Below are 8,770 nucleotides of genomic sequence, written 5' to 3'. Positions count from 1 at the left end.
AAGGTGGAGGGGTCTAGAGGGAGAGTCCCCTGTGACTTATAAGCATGAGCATCCAGAGGCCCGGCCAGTGTGGAAGGGAGAAAGCAGGGGCCATGTGGGGAGCCCGCCCCAAGTGAAAAAGATTCCCTCTGTTTCTCAAAAAGGCAAAACACTAAAGAGCCGAGGTCCGCAGCTCTCACCCTCCCGGGCTGGGGGCCCGGGGAGGAGAAGGGGGGGCAAGGGCCCCCTTGATTTCAAAAGCCCCCTGGTGGCAGTCCTGGTTGAGCCCCCGGGGGCGCCCCCCCCGGGGGCCCGGGGGATTTCCGGCCCCCGGGCTTCTTCCCCCAAGACTGGGGGGAGGGGAGGGTCAGAGGGGGGAGGAAAAGAGCCCCCAGCCCGCCCCGGGGAGCCCCCGGCCGCCCGGGGTGAGAGGGGGGTGCAGGAAACCCGGCCGGGCCGGGAGAGGGGGGGGAAGCCCTCAAACTTAGCCCGGGATTTGAAGGGAAATGGTGGGCCCCAGGGCAAAAGGAGTGTGGTATGCTCCCTTTTTTTACCAGGGGGTGGGGCAAGGATGGCCACCCGCCCGGTGAGGAGGGAGCCGGGGGATTGGGGGGCCGGGCGGGCTGCCAGGGCCGGTAGGGGCCCCCAGCCCCCCGGGGGAAGGGCCGGGGCCCCGGCCCGGGGCGGGCCCCGCCCGGGGAGCTCGGCCCTCCCCAGCCCCCAATTTTGCCGAAACCCAAGATCCTGGGGCCCCTGGGGAACTCCCCCAGCAAAGGGCTTGCCCCAGGTCCCAACTTGCACCAGGGGGAAACAGGGTTGGGAGGGGCCCCCCTCCCCCGGGCCCCAGGTTAGGCCCCTGGGTTTCCCCAACCCCTGGTCCCCAGGTCCGCCCCCCCAACCCCCTCCCACGCCCCCCCCAGCCCCCCGGCCCCACCTCCCAAGCCCCCCGCCCCCCCAGACCCCCACCCCGCCCCCCCCCCCCAACCCCCCCCGCCCCACCCCTCCCCAACCCCTCCCCTCCCCCCCCAGACCCCCCCACCCCTCCCAACCCCCCCCAACCCCCCTCCCAAAACCCCCCCCCCCCCCCTCCCCCTCCCCACCCCCCAACCCCCCCCAACCCCTCCCAACCCCTCTCCCCCCAACCCTCCCCCCAAAACCCCTCCCCCTTCCCCTCCCCAAAACTCTCCCTTCCCCAACCCCTCCCCCCCCCTTCCCCCCAAGTCCCCCACCCCTTCCCCTCCCCCCCCCAACCCCCCCCACCCAAACTTTGAAATTTTGGAGAAAATGGGGCAGAAAAAAACAAACAACACCAAACTTTCCCCTTCCCGAGGGCCCAGCTCAACCCCCCCCCACTCCGGCCCCCGCCGCAGGCCCTAACCAGGGGCCCCAGCACCTAAGGTCCCGGGCTGGGCCCCTTTAAACCCGGCCCCTGGGGGCTCAGGGCCGGGGCACACCCCCCTCCCGGCGGGCCCCCCCCCCCCGCCCCGGTTTCCCCCCCGGGGGGCGGAGCCTTGGGAAGGGGCCCCTCCCCCAGGGCCCATCCCCTTCCGGCTTCCTCCCTCCCCACCGGCCTCCAGAAAGGCCTCCGAAACCCCCCCCCCCGCCGCCCCCCCCGCCCTCCCGGCCAGGGAGGGACTTCCAGATCTTGGGAGCAGCAGGTATGGCCAGGGAGGTGGGAGGGTCCCCAGGAATCGGAAGAGGTTCATGGCCGCGGGCCGGGGGCCGGGGCCGGGGCCGGGGGGCTCCCCGTCCGGTCAGGGCCGCGGGGGCTCCCGGCGAGGGCCCGGCTGGCGGGAGGGGGCGGCGGCGGCGGCGCGCGGAGCAGGCGGGGGCGGGGAGGGAGGAGGGAGGCCCCCCCCGGGAGGGCCAGTCGGCCCCGCCCCCTCCCCGGCCCGGCCCGGGCCCCAAAGGGCAGGGGGTCCCGGAGGGCGCCGGCCCCAGGGTTTCCCCGTCCCGGTGTCTGGGGCACCCCAGGGGGTCCCGGGGCCCCCGGCGGGGGCAGGAGTCCGGGCCCTGGACGTGCGGGTCCCCCTCGGAGGCGAGGCTCCCCAGAGTGCGCGGCTTCTTCAGGGGGCCGGGCCGGGCAGGGGGGGCCGTGAGGCCCAGGGCTCGGCCCCGGGGTCCTGGGGCACCCAGGCGCCCAAGCAGGGTCCGCCCCTCCCTCCATCTCCTCGCGCCGGCGGGGTCCCGGGGCCCCCCCAGGGCCCGGAGAGTGGGGGGGCGCTGGAGGTCTTCCCCCCTCTGGCGCTCCTGCCCCCGCGCCAGCCAGGGGTCCCCCCCCAAGCCGGGGGTCCCCGCCCCCGGCCCCTGCAAGTGGGGCCGGCTGTCTCCCGGAGGGGCGGACGCGGCTGTTAATCACCCCGCGAGTCTGTTCCAGCCAGCGCGTCCCTCTCCCCCTCCCTCCCCTCCCGCTCGGGCGCGGGCTCCTTCCCAGCCGCCCGCCCCCCGCCCCAGCCTAGGTGTGCGGCAGGCGGGCGGGGGGGCTCGGTCCGGTCTTCTGCCTGCCCGACTCGGTCCCGGCCCCGGCGGCGGGGGGGCCGCGGGGGGGCCGCTCTGCGGGCTCGGCGTCTCCTCTCCGGCGCGGCCAGGTGGGTGTCGGCGAGTCCGTCCCGCGGGGGCTGGGGGGCTCCGGGGGGTCATCGTGCGTGTGTAGGGGCGGGAGGCGGGCGCTTCCGCCCTTCCTCCCGGGTTCTTCCGTCCCTCCCCCGCCCCCCCAGCGTCCGCCTGTACCTGGGGCTCTCGGGCTGGGGCCCCCGCCCCTCCCCTCCCCTCTGTCTGTCTGTCTTCGCCCCCAGCGTCCCGTCTGGCCTGGGGCTCTCGGGCTGGGGCCCGGCCGCCCCTCCCCCTCCGCCGTCTGTCTGGCGGCCGCGTCTGGCGGCCGCGGCCTGGCTCCGGCCGCTCTGGGCGCCCCGGGCGGGCGTCCGTCCTTGGGGCCGGCGTCTGTCCGCGCCGGGCCCCCGGGCTGTGCGTGCCCGTGAGTGTGTGAGCCAGCGTGAGTGTGCGGGAGAGCCGGAGGGGAGGGGGCGCGGGGAATCCCCGGGAAGCCGGGCTGTGCGTGCGCCCGGGCCGGGAGACGGGCCGCCAGGCGGCTCCCGCCGAGGTGACCCCGACAGACGGACGGGGGCGGGGCCGGCCGCGGGGAGGGAGGGGCGCCCGGGCAGGTGAGCCGGGATCCCCCGGGTGCGGGGCCTGCCCCTGGCCGCCGCATCGAGGGCGGCTTCCCGGCCAACTTTCCGTGCAACATGTGCAGCCTCCCGGGCTGGGCCCCCACCTGAAGCCCTGGGGGCCGCGGCCCTGAGCCCCTCACCTGCCGTGTCCTTCTAGAGCCTGACCGGGCCCCTGGGCCGGCCCTCGTCGCTCCCCTCCCCCACGACACAGCAGGGTCATGAAAAGGTAAGGCCAGAGGAGGGGGCTGGGGGGGACCCCAGACCCAGGAGGGGCAGAGGGCGCCGGAGCCGGGCTGGTTTCCCTCCCCAGCTGTAGGGCTCCCTGTGCCCCTGCACACACACACACCCCGCCCCCTCCCAGCCCCCCACTTCCTCAACCCTCGGCCCTTGGCCCCTTCCCTCCTTGGCCCCATTTCTCCTCCTTGGGTTCCCTCTTTCCCTCCCTCTCCCTCCACGTCCTTCTGTCCCTTTGCATGGCTCCCCTGCCCGGCTCCTGCTGGCTCTCCCTGGCCCTCATCCCTCCCCCTCCCTCGCTGCCCAGCCTGTCTTCCTTGGCCCTTTCCTCAGTCTCTGTCCCTCCCCAGCTCCCCATTTCTCCTTCCCCTCCCCCCTTCTCCCTGGCCCCTCTCCCTCCCCATCCCACCTCCTCCCTCCCTCCCTCCCTCTCCTCCCAGGCTCCATCCCCTCCCCTCAGCCTCTGTCCCTGTTCCCACGGCCTGTGACTCTGCTCTTCATCCTGCTTACAAGGCCCTGAAGGTCGTGAGGCCCCGGCCCCGGGCCCGGACACCCCCCCCCCCGAGCCTGCGGCCCGAGGAAGTCCAGGCCTGCCCTCCCCCTTCTCATCCCTGGGTCTGGGACCTGCAGGGGTGGGGGGAAAACTGTCTCGCAGTGCGCGGAGGACCCGTGCGGCGCGCTCGCTGGGCCCTGACCCGCCAGCAGGGCCTCTGTCCGGTTCAGCACCGGCTCACTGCCCGCCAGCTCCCCTCCCTCCTCTGCAGTGCTGGGCTGGGGGGGATGGGACGGCCCTGGAGGGGAGCGCGAGCAGCCGTCTCCCAGAGGGAAGGAGACCAGGGGTGGAAATCAGTCTCAGAGGCTTGCCTGCCCCTTGGGGGGGTGGGAAACCCCCGCTTTGGGGGATTGGACGGGGGGGGGTGGAGGCTGGGTCCGAAGCTCGAGGTCTCAGAAGGGGCGGGGGCCTGGGTCCTCGAGGGGCCAGGGCGCACGTCCCGGGGGCTCCGAGGCTCGGGGTCCCTGCTCAGTTTAAGCGAGGCAAGGGAGGGCCAGATGCTCCTTGGGGGCCCCTTGTCCCCGTGGCTCTAGAACTGGAGCCAGATTCAGGGGTTCCCGAGCTGGTGGGGACCGGGCCCCCCCATCAGTTCTGTGCTTAGGGTGGGGGGGAGGGAAGGGCAGGAAGAGGAAGGAGGGAATGCAGGGAAGGGGAGAGATGACTTGGAGGGGGGTGAGCCCCACGGGTTAACAGCTGTGGGTTATTTTGGGGTGGAGGCTGGGGGTGCTATTCTGGGCACTAATCAAGCCAAGAGCTAATGATGGCAGGGAGGAGGAGGAGCCCCCCCAGCCCCTGGCCCCCGTGCCAGGAAAGGGGGGCCTGCACCCGGGCAGAGGGCAGGGCCTCCCCTCTCCATCCTCCCCCAGCTGTCAAGCCTGCTGCCATGGCAACCCGTGGGGATACTGACAGCCATCCAGGCTCAGGTTCCCCTCGGGGAAGCAGGTGGCCAGGCCCCGGCCCCTGCCCCCTCAGGGATCCAAGCCTCTGGAACCCCAGTCCTGCCTCCTCGGGGACCCAGGCGTTCAGAGCCCAGCGAATGCCCTTCTGGGAGCCGGGTACCCGATATTCCGGGCTTCCCAAGGCCCAGGTCCAGCAGCAGGGACAGGAAGAGGACTCCGTGTTCCCTCCAATTTGCTAAATTGCTCTGGGCTGGCAGCCAGTGTCCCCCTCCCCTCCGAGTCTCGATGGCTACAGCTGTACCCCTCAGCCTCCCCTCCTAGCCCTCAGCCCTAGGGCGGCCGGGACCGGGGTGGGGTGGGGCCTGGGAAAGGGAGGGAGGAGGCAGAAAGGATCATGGGGGGCTAGAGACGGGAGGGGCCAGGGCCGGGGCTGGGGCGGGGAGGAGGCACTGGCCTGGGAGAGACAAGGGATTGGGAGGGGGACCGAGGGGAGCTGGGAGCTGGGCTGATGGAGGGGAGGAGGCAGAGACCAGGGATTCGTGGGTCGGCCTGACTGACCCTCTCTCCCTTTTTGTCTGCCCTTCCTCCTCTTTTCTTCCCTCCTCTCGGCTCTCTCTCCTTTGGCCTCCATCCGGTTCTGCCCTTCACCCCTGCCTTCTTGGGGGATGGGGGTGGGGGATGTCTCTCTGTGTGTCTCTGTGTCTCTGTGTCTGTGTGTGTCTCTGTGTCTCTGTGTGTGTGTTTCTATGTGTCTCGGCATTTTCCCTTTTTTCTATCTCTGCCAATCCCCGACTCTCGGGTTCTCCCCTTTGCCTTCTGTGCCTCCAACCTGCCTATGGGGCTGATTCTTCCCCTGTCCCTGTATCCCCATCCTGTCCCCGGGCCCCTTTCTCTGTCCCCCCGCCCCCCCCCCCCGCCCCGGTATCTGTCTCTCTGTCCCTGTCCCTTGCACTCTGCCCCATCTTTGGTCCTGAACCCGTCCCTGTCCCTCCTGTCTGTTCCCGGATGTTCTATTTCTGCCGCTCTTTCTGCTCCTGTTTTCTGTCTTTGTCTGTTTCTACCTCTTGCCATTTCTGTCGGTCTCTCTGTGTCTCTCTCTTACTGTCTCTCTATCTTTCTGTTTCTTTGTCTCTGTGACTCTAACTCTTGACATCTCTGTCTCTGCTTCCCTGACTCTGTCTCTATCTCTTGCTGTCTTTGTCTCTCTTTTCTGTTTCTGTCTCTTTCTCTGTATCTGTGTCATCTGTCTGTCTGTCTCTGTCCCCTGTCTGTCTGTGTGTCTCTCGCTGTCTCTGTTTCTCTGTCTCTTGTCTTTCTGTCTGTCTCTCTGCCTGCCTCTGTTTCTCTCTATATCTGTCTCTGTCTCATGTCTGTCTCTGTCTCTTTTTCCTTCTCTCTGTCTCTCTTTTCTGTCTGTATCTGTTTCTGTCTCTTTCTCTGTATCATAGTCGTCACATGCCATGATATATACTCACATACTCTCTGTCTTTCTGTTTTGTATTTTTCTGGTCTAACTTGGCATACCAATATATAGCACGGCTCATCTCTGTCTCTTTGCTGTCTCTGTCTCTCTTTTGCTCTGGTACATACTCTTTTCTCACATGGCTCTGTGATAAATCCAAGATATATACAATGTGATACTGGTAGTAGTATAAACATGCTGTTTATATATAACGTGTAATGTAGTAATATGATAGCTAGCTATGCATTTATATATATAGCAGCCAAATATGTGGCTGTATGTATCTGGTAGTAAGTAAATGCGTATATATAATGCGTAATAGCATGCTTGATAGTAATAGCTGAGTGATGTATATAATGTAATATGTAGTAATGCGTATGATAATGCAGTAGTATATGAGCAATGTGGCAATGGCAAATAATACCCAATGTAATAGCACATTGTATATATATAGCCATACTTGTAAAGTAAAATGTAATGATGGCAGTAATAGTATGGCAGAATTATATATAATATAATGTAGTATGGCAGTAAGCTAATAGCTGATATAATGTATAGATTGTATAGCAATAATGTAATGGCTTGTGGGCAGTTGTATGGCAGTAATATAGCCAAATGTAGACATGCCAAAATGTGTTTTGATGTTTGTCTGTCTGTTTGGTAGTAGTGTAGATGAATATAGATGGTATTGGTTTAGTGGTTGTAGTTTGGATGAATGTAGATGGATGAATGAATAGTATAGTCCTAGGTGATGATAGTTTGAATGTAGTGGATGTAGTGGACAGTCAACTGATGGTTGGATGGTTGGTTAGATGTAGTGGTAGTGTTTGTAGTGTAGTTGGTCTGGTCATGTAGTGTAGTTAGGTCTGAGTGTAATAGTATAGCTAGATAGTTTGTAGTGTAGTTAGTGTAGTAAGCTGTATGGCAATAGTTAGTATGTAGCAGTGTAGTGTAGATATGATGTAGTTGAATAGGTCTGAATAGTATGTAGTTAGATGGTCAGATAGTTAGATGATGTAGATGACAGTAGATAGGTCATGATGTAGTTGGGGCTGGTATGGACAGATGATAGTTAGTTAGGTGTGGACAGATAGTTAGGGTATGGCAGATGTAGTGTAGATAGCAGTGTTTTGGTATGGGTTGGGACTGGTGAATGAATGGATATCTGTTTAGATATGGTCTGGACAGTCATGGTAGATAGATGAATGTAGTGTAGTTTAGTGGATATGTAGATGGACAGTTAGATGAATAGTGTAGATATGGTTGTGGATGGTTGGATGATATGTGGATGGTTAGTGTAGTGTGGTTGGGGACGGGTCGTTGGTACTGGTTTGGCGGTTCGGGGTTGGTGACGTGTGGCGCGCGGTACGGTTTTCATGGTCCGGTTGTGGCGGTGGGGGGCGGACGCGGTATCGGCGTGGTAGACTGGTGTTTCGGGGTTCTGGCGGGGGGCGGTGGCGCAGGGATAATTGGCGGTTCGCGGGTTGGCCGTGGTCATCGGCGCGGTTGGCGGTATCGTGGCTGTGGATATGGTCCTCCGGTCGTGGGTGCGGTGGATGGTTGGCGGGATGGTCGGTGGGCCCGGTGGTAAGTCATCGGGACTTCCTCTCCGTGGACCGGTATAACGTGGTGGTTTCGCGGTGGTTGGCGGTCGCGGTCATCGGTAGGGTTGGATCGGGGTTGGTTGGCGGTTGGGGCGTGGTGGTGGTTGGACCCTGGCCCCGGGCCTGTTCCGGTGGTTCGTAGGGACGGGGCGGGGGTTGTGGCGTTGGGGGCGGGGGTCCAGGGGACGGGGGTCCTCCGGCGGTTCGCAGTTGGCACTCATAGGGAACTGCTGGGGACGGGACCCTCGGTAGGTACTGTCGCCGCAGGGCGGTGTCTGGTCGTTTACGCGGTGGGGTACGGTCCCCGGGAGGAAGAGCTCCGCTTCCATCAGCTGGGCTCCATCACCAGACGGCGGTGGTCGCCGGTTTTCGGGTAGGGCTGGGGCGATCGTAGATGGCGTTCCGCGGTAGACGGTACCGGTGACCGGTGACGGTACGGTTGGGGACGCGGGCTGGTGGTTGGGGCGGTTGCTGGGCGGTGGCGTGGATCGTATATGGCTAGGCCCGGCGGTGGACGCTGTTTCGGACGTGGTGGCGTAGGGTCGGTTGGCGGTTGGTTTGGCGGGCGGGTGAGGACGTGGCGGCGGTGGTATCCCCGTGGTATCGTAGGTCCGTCAGTGGATGGTGGTTGACCTAGCGGTTGGCGTTGGTTGGTTGGTTGGTTCAGCGGGTTCACGGCTTCCTGCCCGAGCTCGGCCAGGACTGCAGGGCCCAGAACATAGCCAGCAGGAGAGAGCCTGCGGTGGCTCCGGGCCCCGCGGAGGCGCAGAGGCACAAGCTTCAGGGCTCGGGACCCTCGGCAGCCTCGGCAGTGAGTCCCAGGCAGACAAGGCTCCAGCCAGGCGGAGGCCGAGGCCGGGGTCCTGGTCGCC

Source organism: Sarcophilus harrisii, chromosome 3 (assembly GCF_902635505.1).
Source record: "Sarcophilus harrisii chromosome 3, mSarHar1.11, whole genome shotgun sequence".
NCBI classification, from domain to species: domain Eukaryota; kingdom Metazoa; phylum Chordata; class Mammalia; order Dasyuromorphia; family Dasyuridae; genus Sarcophilus; species Sarcophilus harrisii.
This window is presented reverse-complemented; position numbering follows the sequence as displayed.